This window comes from Drosophila eugracilis, unplaced genomic scaffold (assembly GCF_018153835.1).
Source record: "Drosophila eugracilis isolate 14026-0451.02 unplaced genomic scaffold, ASM1815383v1 contig_2168, whole genome shotgun sequence".
In the NCBI taxonomy this organism is placed as follows: Eukaryota; Metazoa; Arthropoda; class Insecta; order Diptera; family Drosophilidae; genus Drosophila; species Drosophila eugracilis.
Window position 1 is genome coordinate 4,285 of NW_024573053.1, and position 23,370 is coordinate 27,654.

At 38.6% G+C, this 23,370-nt stretch overlaps 2 pseudogenes; both read right to left on the reverse strand.

Moving 5' to 3' along the window:
• Window positions 1-12,643: 12,643 nt before the first annotated feature.
• LOC121530069 lies at window positions 12,644-15,262 on the reverse strand (annotated as a pseudogene).
• Window positions 15,263-16,697: 1,435 nt separating this feature from the next.
• Window positions 16,698-19,105, reverse strand: LOC121530068 (annotated as a pseudogene).
• Between the last annotated feature and the right edge of the window lie 4,265 nt (window positions 19,106-23,370).

Consider the following 23,370-nt stretch of genomic DNA (forward strand, 5'->3'; position numbering starts at 1 on the left):
TTCATTGAGCTTTACGAAGTAGACATCCTCCTGCTGTCTGAATCCCGCCTCAATTCCTGTTCCATATTCAAGATCCCTGGCTTCACGTTATACAAAGCCGATCATCCGGACGACCGAAGACATGGGGGCGCGGCGATCCCTCGTAAAGTCGGTCATTTACCTCAAATTTTAAAAGAATTGTTTATTAGCTGTAAGAAGGGAGTTAAATTGCGGTGTATGCCCTCTGCGTAGGTGGAAAAAGATCTTCCACTCTTTCCAACTTGGGTAATTTTTTGCAGTGACTAAAAACACAGATGGTGGGCAACTATCGAATGTGTGCCAGAGGCCGAATTTTTGAGCTCCGTTCTGGCTAACAACAATGTCGAAATTGTGGCATCTGGCGAAGCCACCTGCTACCCCTACTGTGCAAACGCCACACCCAGTGCAATCGACTTTGGCATCTCGAAAGGTTTCCGACAACAGCAAGTCTCTGTTAGAGTACTGACCGAGCTATCTTCTGACCATTTACCATTGCTCTTCCTGATCAACGAAGAAGCTCAATTCTTTAAAAGGAGTCCCCAAAATGCTGCCAGCACATGCCAACGTTGACATCTTTAAGTCGTACATCGAGTCACACTCTGTACTCAATGTGCCTATAACCACCTGTAACGAGCTGGATGCGTATGTTGATTACTTCACAACCACAATCACAGCTGCTGCTCAGCGAGCTACGCCACCTCAGCGGCAATCTGATCCCCGCCTACTAGGAGGGCGCCCTTACTGACTTTGGAGGCAAAGGGCACTTCTGGAGCAAAAAAGGCACCTCAGAAGGCAGTTCATTGTGACTGGTGATCCTGCAACTAAGCAGCTGCTATCAAGCGTCTCAAACAGACTGCACAGATTGCTAGCTAAAACCCGCCAAAAGAACATCGATACCCTGCTTGAGGGAGCTGGCCCGGATAATTGCAGCGATTTTTCGATATGGAAACTAACAAGAGGAGTTAAAAGACAGCCGCTTTTCCAATCCCCAATTCTGAGTCACAGTGGCCTCTGGCTCAAGAACGACTGCGACAAGGCAAACGCTTTTGCTGAACATCTGTCCACCACCTTTACTCCTTTTGAACTTCCAGACGCTTCCCACCGCAAAGAAGTTGACAATTTTGTAAGAGCCCCTATCCAACCAGCTCGACCTATTAGACATACTACGCCGCAAGAAGTTACGCTCCAGCTAAAGGCGCTAAACTTAAAAAAGACTCCAGGACTCGATGGTATCGATAATCGAGCGGCAAGGTCTCTTCCGCCCAAAGGAGTGCTAGGGCTGGTGAAGATCTTTAACGCTATGCTAAGCCTGGGATATTTTCCAACGCAGTGGAAAAGAGCGCGAATAATAATGATTGCAAAGGCAAACAAGCCACCTACGCAAATTGACTCCTACCGCCCAATTAGCCTGTTATCGACTTTCTCCAAAGTCTTTGAGCGGATTCTGCTTAGTCGGCTGATGGATCTCCCCACAAGTAGAGGGTCACATACCTCAACATCAGTTCGGCTTTAGGAAATCCCATGGCTGCCCAGACCAAGTCCATCGTCTGGTTAACCACATAACCTACGGACTCGAGCATAAGCTCCATACTGTAGGCGTCTTTCTCGACGTAAAGCAGGCTTTTTGACAAAGTGTGGCACGAAGGCCTTCTTTACAAAATAAAGGAACTCCTCCCTGCACCCTACTTCGCCATCCTGAGGTCATTTATTACTGGTAGAACCTTCAAAGTAGCTGTTAGAGACTCATGCTCCAGCTTGGCACACATTCATGCAGGAGTGCCCCAAGGAAGTGTACTTGGTCCGATTTTGTACACTATATATACCAGTGACATGCCAGTTCCTCTGCCGACTACAGATGCCCGTCTGCTTTTATGGCTTATGCCGACGACACGGCCATCCTTGCGTCCCACTCGTCTCAGCTAACAGCCTCGGAGACAGTTCAAAACTGGCTGCATGCGATGGAGCGCTGGACTAAGCAATGGAACATAGCCATTAACTGCAGCAAATCGGCATGCGTGACCTTCTCCCTAAGGCTCGTTATGGACATCGACCTATCTTTTAATGGCAATGTCATACAAAACGCCTCCTCTACCTGCTACTTGGGCGTACACCTGGACAGACGGCTCATCTGGAAAACCCACATCACGGCAATTAAAACGAAGTGCCTCCGAAAGCTGCAAAAGCTGGATTGGCTCTTGAGCTCCAGAAGCCTTCAACTGTCGACGAAAGCTCTGCTGCTCAAAGCAATTCTGACGCCAACCTGGACGTATGCCATCCAAGTATGGGGTACCGCGTCTAGACACCAGCTGAACAGGCTTAGAGTGGTGCAGGCACGAGCTGCTCGACGGGCATCAGGGCTTCCCTGGTATGTTACAAACCTGGCCATCCAAAACGACTTGCGCCTTGTCCCAGTGGGCGACTTGCTAAACCAGCTGAGTAGAAGCTACTCGGACAGGCTCTCGGCACACCCAAACCCACAGGCTAGCAGGCTTGCTAACCCGCAGACTCTTAGAAGGCTAAAGAGATTTCACCCCAGCGACCTGTCCTCTCGTATTATTAACTAACTCTTTGTATGTATAAATGTAAATATTGTAAATATTTATATATAGTCAAGGCCCATATCCCATATGTACCATATATCCCACTCCATTCTACCCGTCCGGTAGAGTTCAACTGGCATTGAACGATTCCGGCAATATCAATAATAAAAAAAAAAAAAAAAAAAAAAAAAATTCATTGTTTTCTCCGAGGTTTTTTTTAATTTTGAAGCCGAGAGACTTTAAAAATAATTTATAGTTTTAAGTTAGTAAACTTCTTTTTGGAGTTGATCCTCTTCCTATTGCCACAGTATGTCACATTCATTTTATAGCTAGGGGGAACATTAATACCGATTTCATGTAACGTATGATTAGGTGTATTGTCTACATATGAACCACTAATGATGTTACATCCCAAAAGAATAGTATTCATTTTTAAAATATTGACAGTCTGATCCGATAGTTATGTTTTTGTTGGCTTTGGCTCTAAATCTCTTTTATCAAAACCAAAAAGTTGACCAATTGATCTTTCTTTATTAAAGTAAACCGGCTCCCGAACGCTGGTTATTTCCACTTGAAGAGTATTGTTATTGCTTTCAATTTTAAAAATAAAAGCGAAAGGACGCTGGCAGCATTGCTAAATAGCAAGGGTTTTGATTCCCTGCAAACTTAACATCTAAACCACATAAAAACAAATAATAAGAAAAAACTGAACAAATGCCAACAACCAAGCCAATAACTAGTGCACCCGGAAAACAAACGACTCAAAGCCGCGAAAGACAACAACAGCAACAAGACGAGCGCCGACTCTCTGTTGCTCGAAACAACGCGTACTTTTCGTATGTCTCTCCGGAGCCAAAAAGTAGTGCAATGTCGTTGACCGCAACCGAAGACGTCCGCTCTCTGTCGCCCCGACTCCTAACCCCAAGCAGCTCACCGTTTCTACAAATACAACAACAACTGCGTCTACGATGTCGTCGGCTCTCCAGCCAATTCTCTCATCGCAAGCTGAACCAACAACAACCACAGCTACTGCCTTTACTTCAGTTACAAAGGCAACAAAAACTACAACTAACCAAGACCAAAACAAAACTCAGCAAGCGGGTTCAGCCATACAGACCGGACGTGATCGGTACATTCATATCAAGCGTAAGCTCAGCCCGCAGAATAACGCCGTATGTAACAAGTCAAAAATAAACCGTGTCCAAACTGAAAATAAAATACCTGGGAATTCGAAAAGCAATAGATTTGCGCTCCTAGCAGTAAATGAACCAGAACGGGCTCAGGAGACCCAACCGAAACCTAAGCCCCCACCAATTTACATTAGGGAGAAAATTACGAACGCCCTGGTAAACACAATTGTTGCGCTGACTGGGGACGGAAACTTTCATGTTGTTCCGGTCACAAAAGGGGATATCCATGAAACCAAGCTTCAGACCAAATCTGAAGAACAGTACCGAGTTGTTTCCAAATACCTGGAGGAAGCTAGGAAAAGTTACTACACGTACCAACTTAAAAGCAGCACGGGCTTCCAAGTGGTAATAAAAGGTATAGAGCCAGACGTAACCGCCAAGGAAGTTATCGATGCTCTCAAGGATAAAGGGTTCTCTACAAAAAACGTTAGTAATATCGTGAACAGAAAAAAAACCGCAACCACTCTTCAGGGTCGAGCTCGAGCCAGATAGCAAAGTCATGAAGAAAAATGAAGTTGCATCCCATCTATAATCTGAAATACTTATTGCACCGAAGAATTACCGTGGAAGAGCCACATAAAGGAAACGGCCCAGTGCAATGCACAAATTGTCAGGAGTATGGACACACCATTGCCTTCTGTTCACTTCGAACAGTCTGTGTAGCTTGTGGAGACTTCCACAACTCGGCCAACTGCCCTGCCAACAAAGAAGACCCCAAAAAGAAAAAATGCGTCAACTGCCAAGGTAACCACACGGCAAACTACAGAGGCTGCCCGATCTACAAGGAGATAAAGGACCGAATGCGTAAAGTGACAGCAACGCGTCATCAGAATACCTAAATGTATACAATTACCCGCGTACGACGCCGGAAGTTTTCTCCGACACGGCCGCTAGATCCTCACTGGGTCAACTGAATACCCAGAAGGGCTGCTCATACGCCGATGCCCTTCGATCAGGGACGGAAAACCCACTTCAGCCCAATCTAGAAAACGCTCAACAGACCCAACTTCAGTCGCAAGGCACTCTGGAATCTATGATGATCACCATGCAACAAAGTATGATGGAATTCATGTCATTCATGAAAACGACCATGCAAACACTGGTTCATAACCAGAACATGGTGCTACAGCTACTTGTAGCTTAGCAGTCCAAATAACAGATGGCAAATCTACGAATAACGATGTGGAACGCCAATGGCGTTTCACGGCACAACCATGAAGTAACACAGTTTCTGAATGATAATCATATCGACATTATGCTACTGGCAGAGACGCACCTCACAAACAAATACCACTTCCAAGTAAGAGGATACACTCTCTACCGCACAGATCATCCGGATGGTAAAGCCCACGGCGGAGCCGGCATCTTAATCAGGGAACGCATCAGGCACCACTTTCACCGAAGTTTTGCAACTAATTATATGCAAGCCACGTCTATTCAAGTGCAGTCAGGCAACGGACACCTCACCATAGCCGCTGTTTACTGCCCACCTCGTTTTACAATTTCTGAAGGACAATTCATGGACTTCTATAACCTGCTTGGGGATCGTTTTATAGCCGCAGGGCACTATAATGCCAAACACACGCACTGGGGATCACGCCTTGTGACTCCCAAAGAAGGGCAATTATGCAATGCAATCATAAAACCAAACAACAAATTAGACTACGTCTCCCCCGGCAGCCCCACATACTGGCCAACAGACCCCCGGAAAGTCCCAGACCTAATAGACTTTGCGGTGACAAAAAATATTCCACGAAATTTAATAAGCGCCAGAGCACTTTCGGACCTGTCGTCAGACCATTCTCCAGTGCAAATAACTCTCCTTCAATGCACAAAAATTACAGATGACCCCCACAGGTTGACGTCGCACAGAACCAACTGGTTAAAATACAAAAAGTATGTAAGTTCACACATCAAACTAAACCCTCAATTTAACCTCGCAGCTGACATCGACGGCTCTACCGATGCTCTTGAAGAAGTATTCGTGAAGGCAGCCACTATCGCAACACCACAATGCAGGGAGATGGAAACCAACCACCTTAAAACTAATCTGCAAATTGAACGGCTGGTCCTAGAAAAGTGGAGCCTGCGACGGGCCTGGCAAACAAACGCAGCGACGCGGATAGAGCCGAAACTTTTGCTTTACATCTCAGAAACGTCTTCCAGCCGAACCCTGCCACTGGTTCATTTGTACTACCACAAATAGAATCTGAATCTATTTCCTTGCCACCATTGTTTCAGCCGAAGGAGATCGCGAAAGTCATTGGGGAACTGAAACAGAAAAAGGCCCCTGGCGGTGACCAAATAACCCCAAAAATGATAACCGAACTTCCAAACTCTGCCGTTGAGGTTATTTGTAAGCTCTTCAATGGGATCATGACACTCGGCTACTACCCAAAAAAATGAAAAAAATCTATTGTCATTATGATACCGAAGCCCGGAAAAGACCGTATAATTTCGTCATCCTACAGACCAATCACTCTATTATCGTGTTTGTCTAAGTTGTTCGAAAAATGTCTTCTAACCCGCATAATACCATATCTAGAAGCACACAATGTTATCCCTGCCCATCAATTTGGCTTCCGTCAAAACCATGGAACAATCGAACAAGTAAACAGAATAACATCAGAAATTCGCATAGCCCAGGCAGAGCCACCACACAGCTAGCAAATCACCTGCTCGTAGTAGAGATATGGCTATCGGATTGGCGGATTAAAATAAATGAACAGAAATGTAAACACATAACGTTTACCCTCAACAGACAAACTTGCCCTCCACTATCATTAAATAACACGCAGATTCCCCAAGTTAACGATGTAACGTACCTCGGCGTCCACCTTGACAGACGACTAACCTGGAGAGGACACATCCAATGCAAAAAAGAACACTTAAAACTGAAAGCCAACAGCCTCCACTGGATTCTTAATGCCCGTTCACCCCTGCGTCTGGAATACAAGGTCTTGCTCTACAACTCTACCCTCAAGCCCATCTGGACATATGGCTCCCAGCTATGGGGGAACTCCAGCAGAATGAATATAGACATTATACAGCGCGTCCAGTCAAAAACCCTCCGAATTATCACTGGGGCACCATGGTATATTCGCAATCTAAACATCCACAGGGACCTAGGCATTCTTACCGTAAAAGATGAAATAGACAAACAAAAAGCGTCCTACAATGAAAAACTCTCTATGCACCCCAATCGCCTCGCAAGAAGCCTGGTACCCAACCGATCCCGTCTACAGAGCCTGCACAGCCAGCAATAACTTTCGGGCCCCCTATAGCACAATATCAGTCATATGACAGTTATTTAGAGTAAATAGGTTTAAGATTTGATACACTTATTGTTAGTCTCCATAGGGAGAAGATTCAATAAAATAAATAGCAAAGTAAAAAAAAAAAAAAAAATTTTTAATATTTTTCAATACCGTAATCTTTAAGTCTTTTATAAATATGATCAATTATATCATTTAGTTCATAGGATCCAGTAAAAATGGTGATTACATTAGTTCCAAAATGGAAGAGATTGTTTTTTCATCTATATAGAATTGTACATTTTAAAATCAATTAATGCACACTCAAAACGTCCATCCAATTCGATTGGTGGAAAGTAGTTTGCATTTATATAATTCTTTTATAAATGCAAACTACTTAACAGAACTTTTTCAATTAAGGACAAGGTTACCGATCTAGACATAATGAAATCTGTTGTTAAACTGTGGAAATGTTTATTTTTAATCAATTTTTATACCAAATCCAATAACTTTTTTAAATCAATATAATTTGATCAAAACCTTTTCTATATCTTCCATTATCCATATCGTTATCTTTACTCATAAGCAAGAATCCAAATTTATCCTCCTAACATTTTTTACAAATTAACAATTTTACAAATTTACACGAATGTGTCGTACCCCATATCTGTATTAATATGATCTCTATATATATGTCGCATATTTAAATCATCTTGTTTAAACATTATTATAAAGTTTCCATCATCACGAATCAAGTGTTTAGGTATATCGGTATATGTATGACCTAAATAAAAGGAATCAATATTCTTATGACGACCCATACAAAAATAAGATCTTATGTTGTCTTGTTTTTCACAAGCTACAAGCTTCACTGGGGTGTAAAGTATGATATCCCATTCCTTTAATAGGTTTCATTAATTTTTTCAAGTACTCATATTTAGGTTGATATAAACTCTTAGAAAACACGTAAATATCTTCGAATTTCAATCCGTTGGGACTCTCTATCAAACTGAGCATAATGTTGGTTTTACCACAATTTGAAGGTCCAACTATAAGAGCTCGTATTGTATTAGGTAAGAGAGAACTATGTAGTGGGGGTTGTTTTTTATCGTTTTCATCGTTGACATTTCTAACGATAATTTTTTGTTTTTGACTTATTAAACGCATTCTTAAAGCTTATGTACCTCATTCGACGAGAAATCTTTGATGATTAAAGATCAATATAATGGGGAAGCGTTTTTATAATCGATTCATTAGTGTTTTCAATTGTAAGCGAGGAGGTGGTCTTGTCAACAACTTAATTAATACATTACCGTTTGAAGCCCATATACCAGGATATAAATTTTGTGGGCCGGGTACAAAGCTAAAAAACCGTTTGAAACGAGGTGATCAAGAAATAAATAAACTGGACGAGGCTTGTAAAGAACACGCTATAGCATATTCCCATAAAAAGGATTTACATGAACGTCACTTTGCAGATTCTATATTAATTGTCAAAAAGGACCAGACAGTACTCTTGGTGAAAAAGCAGCAGCATATTTGGTGACCAACATTTGAAAACAAAGAAACAATTTGGAATGGGAATATTAAAAACACTACAACTTTTGCTCAAAAATATGTCTCAAATTTTCGAGGAGTATTCTCTCCAAGAATTCGAAAATGTGGTTTAGTAAACCTAGATGATTCACAATCAGGTACATATGGTACACATTAGGTCGCATATAACAAAAATAAAAGTGATATATATTATTTTGATAGTTTCGGAAATCTACACACACCTATAGAAGTTGTCAAGTATTTGGGAAAACAAATACATTACAACTGTGGTCATTTATGTCTTTCATTTCTACTTTCCTTTGTCAGTGGAGTGAGTCAATAAGGCAGGGTGAAAACAAATGTGTCGTATATACGTTTGTATGTGTGACTTCTGGATGGTATAAAATCGGGACTGCCTACTTCAAAATTCACAGTCCAAGTTTCGACTTCTTTTCAACAGACGTTTTACAAGCGAACAAGAAACAACTGCTAAATAACAAAAAAAATAACTGCTGAACAACAAAAAAACAACAGATTGGCAACAAAAAACCACTGATTAACAACAAAAAGCCATTCGATCCTATTGACGAGGATAATAGGAAGACACCTGTTAATCCGACAAGTTTGGTTTGTTATTTCAACGAGGAGAACGATGAAAAAGATGATGCCCCAGAAACAGCGTTCATACCAATTAATGTTGAAAATAATGCAAAACGATTAAAGCTTGAGACGGTAACTCAAGAATTAAATAGATATAATAAGAAATCTATTTTTTCAAAGGCAAGGATACCTGAAAATGTAAAGTTCCCTATCTTCAAAGACGAAGATTGGAAAATCCCTTGTTATAGAGTTGAAGGACTACTTTCTGTACACCCCGGAAAGGTGTACACATCTTCGGGAGGAATTTATTGAGGAAATGGTTGATGAGAAATTTTAAATTCATAAAAGGAATGATAATTTATATTTAAAAATAAGTTAATTAGATGTAAAAAAAATAAAAATAAATAAAAAACCTATATTTTATATTACGTTCAATAAATACAATTTAAAATCTATATAAACAATACATTTTTTTTGTTTCATGGGATAGATGGGATAAATATAAAAATGAGAAGTTATAGTTTCCAGTAAACAGTATAGATCGAGTATCTGAAGAAGTATTTTAAAATTTACTTGATCTAAATTTATGCAGGTTACAATAACGAATGTGTTCGCGCAGTTAACAAAAGCGAGATCTGCCTTGAAGAGAAAGTTTGATGCCCTAAAACATGTAAAGAAACATTTAAACCTATTACAGAACCCTTTCATGAACTTGTTAACGAAAATAAAAAGCAGACATTTTTAAAAACAAATGTAGGAGCCAAAGTTAAACGTGAATTATACGAAAATGCAAAGTATGAGAATGATATGACAGATGACGATGATCTGTACTATACAACCAATGGGAGACAACATCAGACAAAACGAAACTTATCTCAGTACCGATCTGTGAATGATAGTGATTCGTATAATGATTTATTTTCACAATCAAATTTTTTACAAAGGAAAGAAAGACGAAACATATAATGATGATGATGTGGACAAAGGGAGTGAGCCGGAAGCTATATCAATGCCTACAAAAGAAGATCAGGGAAGATATAAATATAGAAGACGAGAAATATATTGGATAAGGCTTACGGACCTAAAAAAAGTTTAGATAATGTATTAACATTAGGGAATAGTGAACTAAAAATTATTGATAATAAGATTCATTTGTCTAGTGGAATAAGTTGCGAGCTAACTCCTGGTCTGTACTCTCTTATATTTCATAAACAACCCCGAAATTATGATGATCATGATTCAAAAATATATAAAAATATTATTTTAGAAACAAATGTTCACAGATTAGGTTATAACGTTGATAATCGAATTAAAAGTTCATGCGCATTTAAATATACTAAAATTATTAAAAAAAAATAATAAACGATAATGAAAATCCTACAACATCCACTCCGTTTCGTACGAACACTGGTTTCGGTTATATGACTCTGGAGGAATCAAAACCAAATTATATATATTGGATTGATGTGAATGAACTAGTCGAACGGTTACAAACTTTAGTGGCGTCAAAAACAGTGGGTAAGATCAATCACAATAATGAGATTTTCTCAAAAGTAGAGGAACTGCGAGAGGAGGGAATTATTGTTCAATTAAAATATATATTAAACACAAAAAAGATTTTCATTTATAGTCATCATGTCTGTTGACAAGTTTGGACATAATGGTAATCTAAACGCTCAAAATAAAAGAGTCAAAAACGCTATTAAGCCCTTAGATGATAATGACTTGACCACAAAACAATATACAGATGAGGGTGTCAGAAAGTTGGGGGAAGACCTAAGAAAACTTGTAAGTCAAAGTATTACTCGTCGACTAACAAAAATTTCAAATCTTTGAGAATGTTCTTGAAAAGATAAAAGTTATTGAGGACTACATTTTTAAGTATGTAACAAAACCGACAGCGATACCAAAAAAGACAACAATTGAAATAGAAGGTGTAGCCTATACACCTATTCGAAGAATATGATTAAACGAGCAATTTTAAACGAGCTTCACGGACCGTCTTGCCAACATTTTCAACGAAGACGCGTCCTTGCGAAGGGAATAAACGCCCTGTGACAAGCAGATTTGGTCGAAATGGGGGGTTATTCAACATATAACAAGGGTTATCGTTAGTTATTAAATGTAATTGATACGTTTTCTAAATTTGCTTGGGGTGAAGCACTAAAGAGTTTTTTAATACAAAATTTAAACAATTAATAAAAATGAAATCATTATTCGACGTTCAGCACTTTTGAGGCACCAATTGTTGAGCGTTTTAATCAGGGTTTGCATTTACTACTCCGTAGCAGCGAGATCCATAGAAATAATGCTCTGCTATTGCTACAGCTATCACTTTATTCGAGAGCGGGAGCAGAGCCGTAGCAGAAAAATGAAAATGATCTACTCTGCTCCGAGCTACGAACAGTTTAGAACTATAGCTATAGCGATAGCAGAAAATAATATTCTGTGCTCCGCGTAGCCGTAGCCGAAAATTGAGAGCGAGAGCAGAGCAGAGCAAAAAATATTTTTTTGTGCGTACTGTAATTTCAAAGCGAAGAGGTGATAAAGTTTTGGTAAAATGGCTTGGCTTTCCAATGGACGAAGCCAGCTGGGTAAATAAAGATGAAATTTTATAGTGCAAATACCAAATTAAGAGACAATGTAATATATAATTTTTATTTTTGTTTTATTATTTTTTTTTCTTATTATAATATATAATTAAATTTAAAAAATATATTTACATACGTAAAAATGTACAATTTTATGATGTGTATATTAACAATTTTAATAAAATATTATATGTTTTTACAATCTATTTTGGTTTTACTTATATTTACCCCAATTTCGATCACAACATTTCCAATTCAATTGACTTAAAAAATAATTCTTGTTCTATGTTTACTTGCTTATCTCTTAGTTCATTTAATGTATTGACATCTGTATTTCTCGCATTTATTATATCTCTTAAAAATATACTTTCAAGTTCTAAGAAATTGATACTATCCACAATGTCCTTTTCCATTAACCTTTATTTATTGATAGAGTACCATGATGATCGTGATTTAACATTGCAAACTTTGTTTTATTATGTTTACGTTTTCTTTTACTATCATTAGCACAAAGCACATTCTTATATACCCTGTTTGTTGATATTTTGTGTGCCCTTGATCTAAACATTGTCCTACTACCATATAGTGGAGTTCCAGTGAGTGATACATTTTTATAATGATCCATAGTTGAATTTCTGGAACTCACACCTTTTGCTTTCTTATAAGGGCTTTTAACTTCATCTATTTTATAACTAGAAACTTTGGAGCATAGACCTATAAATTTACTTATTGGTTTTCTACTCAACTCATCTTTAAAGTATCCTAACCTCTTTTTATTAACTTTTTTAAAATTATATAAATCGTTTCTTCTATCTGAATAATTGGATGTATCAAATTTCGATTCAATATCACCACAAATATCCTTATAAAAATCACCAGTTTCATATTTTGCATAGTAAATGTGTATGTTATGCTTAGCTCTCGAAGCAGAAGTTGTAGTTCTCGGGGTCCTCGGGTATGGGCGGCGGGTCTTTGCTGATGTCCACTCCCTCGGTGTCCAGTAGACGCAGCTTGATCTCCATGGACAAAAAGGTGTCGAAATCTTCGTTCTTTTGTTTGCTGACCATAGGCTGACCCAGCAGAGCGTTAATCCCGTCTGTCCAGTAGTTGAATATGCTTTCATCGGGCGCCACAAAGTCCAACGTGGAGTGCTCCATGTTCTCAAATGTTATGGAAAAAGCCAGATTTACGGCGGACTTCCTTATGCGAGTTTCTTTCATGTGCGGACATTCCTTGCCCTCTAGCAACTGCTTAATCTCACTAATGGGAAGTTTCTTGGGCAGCTGCTCCATGGTGGGTATTGTTTTCTCATCGCAATCACCATAGTGAATAACCTTGTGATTAGGCGAAAGACGAGCGTACCAGAACTTGTCTTCTGTTCGAGATCCTCGCAAATATTTCGCAAAATGAGTGCCTTCCACCAGAAAAGAAAGCAGCTGTTGCTTGATCAGCTAAAGAATGTGCGGCGATATTTTCTCCTTAAGCTTCACAATCGCTGAGGTCGTGGAGTCGGACTCCTCCTTCGAAGTGCGTTCCTGCTGGCGCTGTGTTTTGATCTGCTGATAGGTCAACAAAGCGATCTTATTGCGAAATTCTTCCAAGTTTTCAGGTCTGCATTTGAGTGTTCGTTGGATCTGCTCCCGCACCACACTAAAGGTTGTGGTGAAGTCCTCAGCAGTTGCACGCATATCCTTCCATGTGCGGTTCAGTGTGATGACGCAGATACAAAAGAATTCCTCAAAGGGCGAGCCGTGAGTAAAGAACATTGGCTGGAAGTAACCGGATTGCTCGGCTGGTGGTTCGCCAATGCCCAGGACGTGACACAACACCTTGACAAGTTCGATTGAAGTGCGTCCAAACGGACACTCATGCTCATCCGCTCGCCAGGAATTCTCCCGCACAATCTTAGCCTACTGTTGAGTGCAGTCTAAAGCCAATATTCCAGGTGGCGTCTCAATGAAATCCTGGGCAGGATTAATGTCGCATTTAAAGCCAGGCTTTTTGTATTACTGTGAGAAATTTACGCTGCCGGGACCTGAGCCTCCTCCTCGCCGGATATGATCATCACTCTGATTCAAGCATTGGTGTGTTTATCAAGAGCTATGCGCCTCAGCTCTTTGATTTTCTCGTAGGCATCCTGGTCTTGGGCGTTCATCTTCATGCGCATCCGCTTCTCCAGAAGGCCAAGAGTCAGAGTTTTCAGAACGTACAACTGGTGGGTCATCTCGTTGCCCAGGCCGTTACCAATAAGGGCTTGGCACTGATAGTTTGCACAATTGTCCTTCTGCGATACTCGTCTGCTTTGACAAACAGAGCGTTTAAAAGAGCGATAGCATTTTGACGCATCACCGGTGAATTGACATCCTGCAGCAATCAGAGAATATCTTGAAGCCTAATGTCCTCAGCGACTATGACGTGTTTACTGCTGCACATGACAATGTTCTCTAAGTTAGAAAGGGCGCTTTCGCCGCAGTTTGTGGGATACTTCTGAAAGTTTCTGACAATCTCGATATTCCGAGCCACAAAAGAGTTTTCCGGTACTTCCCACGAAACTGTGCCATGCTCCATTAGTTCTACGAAGCTAGCCAGGCTGTATTTAAGAATGTCTTGGTTGGTTTGGCTGACGTCCTCAATCATTTTGATTAATGTGTCCAAACCATTCTCCTTGATAAACTCTAGGGCAAAGGTGTGATCGGTACTAAGGGAGGTTAACTCCTTAAGCCTCAGGGCTTTTTCCTGAGGGTTGCCATTCAACAGGCATTCCATGGCATCGCAGGCCGTCTTGGATGGCGAATACTGCAGCCGCAGTACGGAGCCGTTCTTAATCTCATTTCGGTTCTTCTCGGTTACGTACTTCTGGTTATTGGACTCGCAAAACTGTAGGGCGTAATTCTGGTTATCACTGATAGACCAACCATTACAAACGTCCAGGATTTTACTTGCTAGGGGATGCCTCTGATCCAGATTTATCGATTGCGCCATATGGTTCTCCCGCTCCACGGCTATCTTCACGATATGTGAATCCTTCACATCGTCGTCTTTTGGGTATCATTCTGGCACTAATTGAAAAATTAGGGATAACTTCAATTATTATTGTTTTTTCCCACTAAACTAATCTTTTCCTGTTGTTGATTAATCCAATACGGTATTGGTAATGAAAATCATACATTTTCCACTTCGATAAGTCCAATACAGCAAAATCCAAATACATCGGCTTATCAAATTCTACAGAACGTTTTTTCATTTGGATGGCATAGAACTCGTCATTTATTTTAGTTGCACTATGAAAATTGAATTTTGAAATTAAATTTGTAGCAAATGTTTTTTTGACCGACTTGATGAACATCTATAGACTTCCATGTATTAACCAATTTAACCTCTACAAGTTTTTCAGGATTTCCCATAGTTTTCTCGTAGACCGAGTTGTTCATTAATTTAAAAATTTTTTTTGCAAATTTATTATTAGCAAGACTTTAGACAAGGTTTTTATAAAAAGCGAACCCCTCAATGAACCTTTTTTAATATTAACCCATTTTGTATGCATGTCTGCAAATTTCTATAATGGATTACATAATTTTTTTGTTCCCGAGGTCAGCTATTAATTTTTTAACTTTATCCTCTTTAGACTTTATCCTTTTAGATTTACAAAATTTAAACAATTAATGAAAATGAAATCATTATTCGACGTTCAGCACTTTTAAGGCATCAATTGTCGAGCGTTTTAATCAGGGTTTGCATTTACTACTCCGTAGCAGCGAGATCCATAGAAATAATGCTCTGCTATTGCTACAGCTATCACTTTATTCGAGAGCGGGAGCAGAGCCGTAGCAGAAAAATGAAAATGATCTTCTCTGCTCCGAGCTACGAAAAGTTTAGAACTATAGCTATAGCGATAGCAGAAAATAATATTCTGTGCTCCGCGTAGCCGTAGCCGAAAATTGAGAGCGAGAGCAGAGCAGAGCAAAAAATATTTTTTTGTGCGTACTGTAAGTTTAAAGCTAAGAGGTGATAAAGTTTTGGTAAAATGGCTTGGCTTTCCAATGGACGAAGCCAGTTGGGTAAATAAAGATGAAATTTTATAGTGCAAATACCAAATTAAGAGACAATGTAATATTTAATTTTTATTTTTGTTTTATTATTTTTTTTCTTATTATAATATATAATTAAATTTAAAAAATATATTTACATACGTAAAAATGTACAATTTTATGATGTGTATATTAACAATTTTAATAAAATATTATATGTTTTTACAATCTATTTTGGTTTTACTTATATTTACCCCAATTTCGATCACAACATTTCCAATTCAATTGACTTAAAAAATAATTCTTGTTCTATGTTTACTTGCTTATCTCTTAGTTCATTTAATGTATTGACATCTGTATTTCTCGCATTTATTATATCTCTTAAAAATATACTTTCAAGTTCTAAGGAATTGATACTATCCACAATGTCCTTTTCCATTAACCTTTTATGTTTTATTGATAGAATACCATGATCATCGTGATTTAACCTTGCAAACTCTGTTTCTTTATGTTTACGCTTTCTTTTACTATCATTAGCGCAAAGCACATTCTTATATACCCTATTTTATGCTGTTTTGTGTGCCCTTGATCTAAACATTGTCCTACTACCATATAGTGGAGTTCCAGTGAGTAATTTTTATAATAATTCATAGTTAAATTTCTGGAACTCACATCTTTTGCTTTCTTATAAGGGTTTTCAACTTCATCTATTTTATAACTAGAAACTTTGGAGCATAGACCCATAAATTTACTTATTGGTTTTCCACTCAACTCATCTTTAAAGTATCCTAACCTCTTTTTATTAACTTTTTTAAAATTATATAAATCGGTTCTTCTATCTGAATAATTGGATGTATCAAATTTCGATTCAATATCACCACAAATATCCTTATAAAAATCACCAGTTTCATATTTTGCATAGTAAATGTGTATGTTATGCTTAGCTCTCGAAGCAGAAGTCGTAGTTCTCGGGGTCCTCGGGTATGGGCGGCGGGTCTTTGCTGATGTCCACTCCCTCGGTGTCCAGTAGACGCAGCTTGATCTCCATGGACAAAAAGGTGTCGAAATCTTCGTTCTTTTGTTTGCTGACCATAGGCTGACCCAGCAGAGCGTTAATCCCGTCTGTCCAGTAGTTGAATATGCTTTCATCGGGCGCCACAAAGTCCAACGTGGAGTGCTCCATGTTCTCAAATGTTATGGAAAAAGCCAGATTTACGGCGGACTTCCTTATGCGAGTTTCTTTCATGTGCGGACATTCCTTGCCCTCTAGCAACTGCTTAATCTCACTAATGGGAAGTTTCTTGGGCAGCTGCTCCATGGTGGGTATTGTTTTCTCATCGCAATCACCATAGTGAATAACCTTGTGATTAGGCGAAAGACGAGCGTACCAGAACTTGTCTTCTGTTCGAGATCCTCGCAAATATTTCGCAAAATGAGTGCCTTCCACCAGAAAAGAAAGCAGCTGTTGCTTGATCAGCTAAAGAATGTGCGGCGATATTTTCTCCTTAAGCTTCACAATCGCTGAGGTCGTGGAGTCGGACTCCTCCTTCGAAGTGCGTTCCTGCTGGCGCTGTGTTTTGATCTGCTGATAGGTCAACAAAGCGATCTTATTGCGAAATTCTTCCAAGTTTTCAGGTCTGCATTTGAGTGTTCGTTGGATCTGCTCCCGCACCACACTAAAGGTTGTGGTGAAGTCCTCAGCAGTTGCACGCATATCCTTCCATGTGCGGTTCAGTGTGATGACGCAGATACAAAAGAATTCCTCAAAGGGCGAGCCGTGAGTAAAGAACATTGGCTGGAAGTAACCGGATTGCTCGGCTGGTGGTTCGCCAATGCCCAGGACGTGACACAACACCTTGCTCATCCGCTCGCCAGGAATTCTCCCGCACAATCTTAGCATACTGTTGAGTGCAGTCTAAAGCCAATATTCCAGGTGGCGTCTCAATGAAATCCTGGGCAGGATTAATGTCGCATTTAAAGCCAGGCTTTTTGTATTACTGTGAGAAATTTACGCTGCCGGGACCTGAGCCTCCTCCTCGCCGGATATGATCATCACTCTGATTCAAGCATTGGTGTGTTCATCAAGAGCTATGCGCCTCAGCTCTTTGATTTTCTCGTAGGCATCCTGGTCTTGGGCGTTCATCTTCATGCGCATCCGCTTCTCCAGAAGGCCAAGAGTCAGAGTTTGCAGAACGTACAACTGGTGGGTCATCTCGTTGCCCAGGCCGTTACCAATAAGGGCTAACCGAAATTGCTTGGCACTGATAGTTTGCACAATTGTCCTTCTGCGATACTCGTCTGCTTTGACAAACAGAGCGTTTAAAAGAGCGATAGCATTTTGACGCATCACCGGTGAATTGACATCCTGCAGCAATCAGAGAATATCTTGAAGCTTAATGTCCTTAGCGACTATGACGTGTTTACTGCTGCACATGACAATGTTCTCTAAGTTAGAAAGGGCGCTTTCGCCGCAGTTTGTGGGATACTTCTGAAAGTTTCTGACAATCTCGATATTCCGAGCCACAAAAGAGTTTTCCGGTACTTCCCACGAAACTGTGCCATGCTCCATTAGTTCTACGAAGCTAGCCAGGCTGTATTTAAGAATGTCTTGGTTGGTTTGGCTGACGTCCTCAATCATTTTGATTAATGTGTCCAAACCATTCTCCTTGATAAACTCTAGGGCAAAAGTGTGATCGGTACTAAGGGAGGTTAACTCCTTAAGCCGCAGGGCTTTTTCCTGAGGGTTGCCATTCAACAGGCATTCCATGGCATCGCAGGCCGTCTTGGATGGCGAATACTGCAGCCGCAGTACGGAGCCGTTCTTAATCTCATTTCGGTTCTTCTCGGTTACGTACTTCTGGTTATTGGACTCGCAAAACTGTAGGGCGTAATTCTGGTTATCACTGATAGACCAACAATTACAAACGTCCTGGATTTTACTTGCTAGGGGATGCCTCTGATCCAGATTTATCGATTGCGCCATATGGTTCTCCCGCTCCACGGCTATCTTCACGATATGTGAATCCTTCACAGTCGTCTTTTTGGGTATCATTCTGGCACTAATTGAAAAATTAGGGATAACTTCAATTATTATTGTTTTTTCCCACTAAACTAATCTTTTCCTGTTGTTGATTAATCCAATACGGTATTGGTAATGAAAATCATACATTTTCCACTTCGATAAGTCCAATACAGCAAAATCCAAATACATCGGCTTATCAAATTCTACAGAACGTTTTTTCATTTGGATGGCATAGAACTCGTCATTTATTTTAGTTGCACTATGAAAATTGAATTTTGAAATTAAATTTGTAGCACAATGCTTTTTTGACCGACTTGATGAACATCTGTAGACTCCCATGTATTAACCAATTTAACCTCTACAAGTTTTTCAGGATTTCCCATAGTTTTCTCGTAGACCGAGTTGTTCATTAATTTAAAAAATTTTTTTGCAAATTTATTATTAGCATTCTGTCTGTGTAAAGTATTTAAATTAATATAAGACTTTAGCCAAGGTTTTTATAAAAAGCGAACCCCTCAATGAACCTTTTTTAATATTAACCCATTTTGTATGCATGGCTGCAAATTTCTATAATGGATTACATAATTCTTTTGTTCCCGAGGTCAGCTATTAATTTTTTAACTTTATCCTCTTTAGACGCGAAATTGGGACAACCATTCAAACCCTTTATATTTTATGCCCAACCATATTATTTGCATCCAAATACATTAAAAAGGATGATTCCTTTATTATAATTAATATAATTTGTTATTTGCCTTTGAATATCTATGGCAACATTGTACTAAGCCCACTCGAATGCTATTTTGAATAAATCTATACATATCGATATCTACTAATAACTCTAGTTGAATATGTGTGGTCTTGTGGTATTGTTTCCAATTGAAGTTTTTATGGTTTTAGACACCGAAATATATTGTTCTTTATTTACTGGGATTGCTTTAATACTACCAGGAATTTTAGCCAAGTCCTTAATAAATAAATAACAATCATATTTAAAAAAATTATTATTATTAGATTAAAATATTATTATAAAACACTGGAATGAATACTCCAAATTACATTTAGAATGAGCTGCACCCCTCGTACTCGTCATTTAATTTTGATGAATCTTGTACAAGAGAGTCTACAAAATTTACTTCGTAACTTAGAATCAAAGGTACCCTTAATATAGTAAGCATAAGATATGGGTTTATGATTACTTAAATTAAATAATTTCGGGCATACTTCAATATTTCTCGGCTCCAGTACACATTCAAAATCGGCGTACTCGACGAACGGAACCTGAAGCTGTTTGTGGTATTCGTTAAACTTCAGAGAGTATCTTAGAAACATGTTCTCAGAAGCAATTACTGCAAAGTTACACTCCATGTATCCCTTTCCTCCTTCAGTTAACTGAGTTGGTCCGTGTTTACCCAATAACTGTATGCATATGTATTCACATTTTTATTACGGTGAGATATGCGAGCTTAAAGAAACGACGACTGGAATGCAAACTATTTAGTCTGTTTCCCTTTGTTTTGAAGAACTGAAATCCAAAAAATCTTAAATTTGAATTAATAACTTGAAACATTGACATATACTTGACTATGCACTTGACAATTTTATTGTGGTGCGTCGATGAACGTATATCGGTTCTCCATATCGTGATAAGTATCCGACCCTCTTCACACACTTCTGGGGTTCCCACTCAACCAAACACACGCACTCACGTAGACAGAGGTTTACTTATATAGAAACTGACAGTGTATTTTGAGAAAATTCAACCCCAATCCTCCTAATTAGGGTCAGGGATACATTTCAATATTCTCAAATAACGGATAGGGGGGTCGGAAAACTTATCATGACACAATCGTCACATTTTATTATTTCTTTGAACACGTGGACTCCTTTAAAAAACTGTAATTTATGGGCTTATGATTTCTGTGACAGAATCCATACTGACAAAAAGAACCTGCTGGGTGGTGAGGGAAAATCCTTATCACAGGAGACGACGGATAATGGGTTTCGGTGTGGGAGTAACCATGTTTTAATCACTAATGTGACAGGTTAATAAAAAAATCTGTGCCTGAACCAGGGAAAACACACTACTCCCATCGAAGCGAATGACGGATATTTCATATTCAAAACAGGAACAATAACAATCCCGACAGATTTCGAATATCAATACCTAAGCGTAAATCTAACAAAAACTTATGAACACATATTAAAAGAAGCAAAAAGCTTTGAAATTATTCTTCAAATTAAGTACAGTTCATGTCGAGACGAAGCTTCTCAACTGTTGCAAAGTGAGCTCAATATTATTGCATCCTGGTTTCTTCGCTGGAAAATTAAAATCAACTCCCTGAAGTCTGTCCAAATAACATTTGCATTAAGACCAGGAAACTGCCCAAACGTGACACTTTACGGCTCAGCCATTCCACAAGATTCATGTGTGAAGTATCTTGGCATGCACGTCGACCGCAGACTAACATGGAAACCCCACATAAAAGCGAAATGTCAACAGCTCAGAATAAAAACACTGAAAATGTCCTGGCTACTTAATAAAAAATCTGCAGCCTCTTTGGAAAATAAAATTCTCCTCTACAAAACCATTCTAAAGCCTGTTTGGACCTACGCTATCCAGCTCTGGGGAACAGCTAGCAACTCAAATATTGATATACTTCAGCGCTACCAGTCGAAAACATTGCGAAAAATTGTCGATGCTCCATTTTATATAAGCAATGCAAACATCCACAGAGACCTAAACATTCCAACAGTAAAAGAATAATTTAACAAATACAGTAGGAAATATACAGACAGACTTCACAATCATACGAATAATTTAGCCCTAGGCCTAGTAGACAATAGTTCAACATATAGAAGACTTAAAAGATTTCACGTTCTTGATCTCCCTGATAGGCTAATTTAAGTAAACAAGATGTTATATTAGTAGCAGGTTTCACTGGAAGTCTGCTAAAATTTACTTATTGTCACAAGACCGATTGTAAATAAATATTGAATTAAAAAAAAAATTAAGTACTTAGTTGAAAAATTAAATAAAGAGATAAATGGAATAAAAACAGTAAGACGAAGCAGAAGAGGACTCATTAACGCAGTAGGCTCATCTTACAAATAGAAGACAAAATTAAAACTTTAGCAGAAAATTCCATCCAAAGTAATAACTTAAACATGGTAATTGATGTCATTAATAGCGGAATGAACATCATAAACAATTTCAAAAAACAAAAGGAAAAGGAACACCAGGTAGCTGTATTAATTTTCATCCAAGATATAAAACTAGGGATGAAATTAACTCGTCTAGGTATATTTAACCCCAAACTACTAAAACATGACTATTTAGATCACGTGAATTTAGTGAAAATACTTAAAGGAAAAACTTCAACATGTTGAAAATCAGACAAAAATGAAATTCTGATTATTTCTCAAATTTCCAATAAATTGATTGAGACACCAATTTTTAAGATAATTCCATACCCCCACAGATTATATATATTAACAGAAGAAATTTTATATTCATGAAGGAAAAGTTGTTGTGAAGGAAACAGGAATAGAAACATTTGATAAATGCATAATTAGAATAGTAAAACAGGAAGAAACCAAATGTAAATACACTCAGACTCATAAAAATCAACGAATAAGTTATGTAGAACCGAATATATTATTAACATGGAATTTACCAAAAACTTTTATAAATCAAAACTCTGTAAATAATCAAATTTCTATTTATGGAAACAATATGATTAAAATTAAATATTGTACCATTCGACTGGATGAATTTATAAGTAGTTTAATAAAGCTGGTTCTGGCACAGTTTTATGGGCTGTTAAGCTGTCACATTAGTGATAAAACCCTGGTTTCCCCCACCCCGAAACGCTTTATTCGTCGTCTCCTGTGATAAGGATTACCCCTCACCACCCTTTTAGACAGTATGGATTCTGGCACAGAAATCATAAGCCCATAAATTATAGTTTTTAAAATCAGTGCACTTCTTTGAACAAGTAATAAAATATGACGATTGTGTCATGATTAGTTTTCCGACCCACCATCCGTTATTTGGGAATATTGAAATGTATTCCTGACCCTAATTAGGAGGATTAGGAACGTCTTAAGGGGTTTAATTTTGTCACAATACACTGTAAATTTCTATATATGTAAGCCTCTGTCTACGTGTGTCCGTGTGATGGTTGAGTGGGAACCCCAGATGTGTGTGAAAACATGACATGTGAAACCGATGAGGAAGTTCCATTCTCGCACCGTAATAAAATTTCAACACAGATAAAAAGGATACAAGATGTTGTGGTTTTGTGTGTGTAATCATTGTTTCACAGTGCTATGTAATTTGATTTTTTTGATTTGTAAACTTGTAAGAGCATGCTACGGCACCCGTTGCGCACGCGCTGAATGCGGTTGAGTTCCGGGGGTAGAGTACATCATAATATGTGAGTATAATTGTGTACGTGTGCAAGTGAGTCTATATATATGTATTTCCCTTCCCTTATTCATAAAAAGCAAGAAAACAAGTTTTTTTTTTATTTCACATAATACGTTTATTTATTAATTATTGATACAATGAAATTATTTTTATACCCGT